Source organism: Mirounga leonina, unplaced genomic scaffold, assembly GCF_011800145.1.
Source record: "Mirounga leonina isolate KUSES-001 unplaced genomic scaffold, KU_Mleo_1.0 Mir_115, whole genome shotgun sequence".
Taxonomy (NCBI): Eukaryota; Metazoa; Chordata; class Mammalia; order Carnivora; family Phocidae; genus Mirounga; species Mirounga leonina.
In genome coordinates, this window is record NW_023270268.1 from 85,081,556 (window position 1) to 85,083,345 (window position 1,790).

The 1,790-nt window shown below is 53.3% G+C and overlaps 1 pseudogene; it reads right to left on the reverse strand.

The window, feature by feature from the left end:
• On the reverse strand, window positions 1-804 carry LOC118000522 (annotated as a pseudogene).
• Window positions 805-1,790: the final 986 nt, after the last annotated feature.

The window sequence follows — 1,790 nt, forward strand, 5'->3', positions numbered from 1 at the left end:
TTTTGAAAGAGAACTTTTATTAATTTTATGTCCAGAAAATTCAACATGTACACTCAGCCCAGTTTGGTGGCCAATTCTTTAGCCTTTGTCTTTTCCAACTTGCCAATGCGAGCCACCGACTTTGGACCCAGGACGTTGCCTCTCCAGTGATGGTGGATCTCATTATATCCGCCATTGTAATTGGTCCTGATACCTTCCACCAGCTTAGCCAGAGCTCCCCTGTCTTCCGAGTTAACCTGTGTGAAGGCAACAGCGATGCAGGTCTTCCTGTGGACCAGACGCCCCAGCCTGGCCTTCCCCTTGATAATGCAATAGGCAGCCCCCATCTCATGCCACAGGGCGGGCAGGAAGACAACCAGCTCAGTGGGATCCACGTCATGTGCAATCACTACCAGCTGCGTCTTCTTGTTTTCCACCAAGGTGGTGACAGTATTAACCCCAGCTCAAAAGACAGGCGGCTTCTTAGCCCAGGCCAACAATCTTGGCTTCTTCTCTTGCTCTGTCTCTGGGCTAGTTTAGGCATTTGAGTAGCTGTTTGGTGGTCCATGTCCTAGGTGAACTGGTTAATCCCGGGAGGCACTTCTAGACGTTTATAGGGAATAACCCTTTACTGCTGCAGCCAGATGTAGCGGGGCCATTTGTCAAATGAGGTCCCTTTTGGGCTGGATGTCCTTCCTGTCTGATGCCAAGATTCTTGGGCCTTTTCTCAGACACGGGACTGACCATCTTCTTGGCCTCCCGCTTCTTTACAACAGCAGGGGCTGGGGCCACCTTCTTCCTCTTCGCCTTCTTTCCTTTTTGCATCTTGGGAGAGAGTGGGTTTCATCCAGTCCGATCTGCTCACAATTTCCCTAAACACAGAACAAATGTTCCCCACTCTATACTCCCTGTACAGTAGGGTCGTACAAGTAAGACCTCCCTTACTTGCAATGGTCTCTCCTCTGCCTACCCCAACCCTCCCCATCCCCAAGGCTTGGGCACCCCTCTTCTGGGAAGCCTCCCCAGCGAGATCTCCACCTGTGGTGTTTTCCACTCTGCTTCGGGTTCTCCGCCCAGGCGACAGCCCGACCATCTGGCCCTTTACCTCGATGGCTGGGCCTGGCCAAGCAGTGAGCTAGGGCCTCCCCCACTTCTCCCGGCCCCAGCACATGACAGGGAGGGGATTTCCTTTGGGGCCTTAACTGGGAATTACTCTCTTGCCCCTCGTCAGGTGGCTGCTGGGGGAGAGTCTTTAGTAGTTTCATTTCCCTCGTTTGGAATGTGGTTTTTAAGAACAAAAAGTCAAAAACGGAAAGAGGAGAGGCCACCACCCACATTGGAACCACTCAACCCCTCATGATGCCAGTCCTGGAAGAGCTTCGGGGTCAATGCCAAGACTGAGGGCAAGTGAGGCTGTCCTGGCTGAAGGTCCTGCTTGGTGTGTATACTCCTCTGCTCCAACCATCTTGGGGAGCTGGTGGGTCTCAAATCATCAGGTCAGCTCCTCTTGCTCCTTGTTGCCCACCAGGTGGGGACTCACACAGTTCACAAAACTCTCCTGGAGAATGAGCCCATCAGCCACTAATTCCAGCGACTGGCCTCTGTGTGGACACTGCCTCTTCCTTTTCTGGAAACACTGACGGTATCAACATATGATCAGAGATTTCATGTAGTGCGAAGACGACAAGATTCTGGCAGAAGTCTCCTGTCGGTGCCCGGGAGCGGGGAGCCCTGGGACGTTGAGGGGGCGGGACACACACAGTAGGCATGGTTCGGTTCAGGGCAGAGCTGGGGGGACTCAAGGACCGACA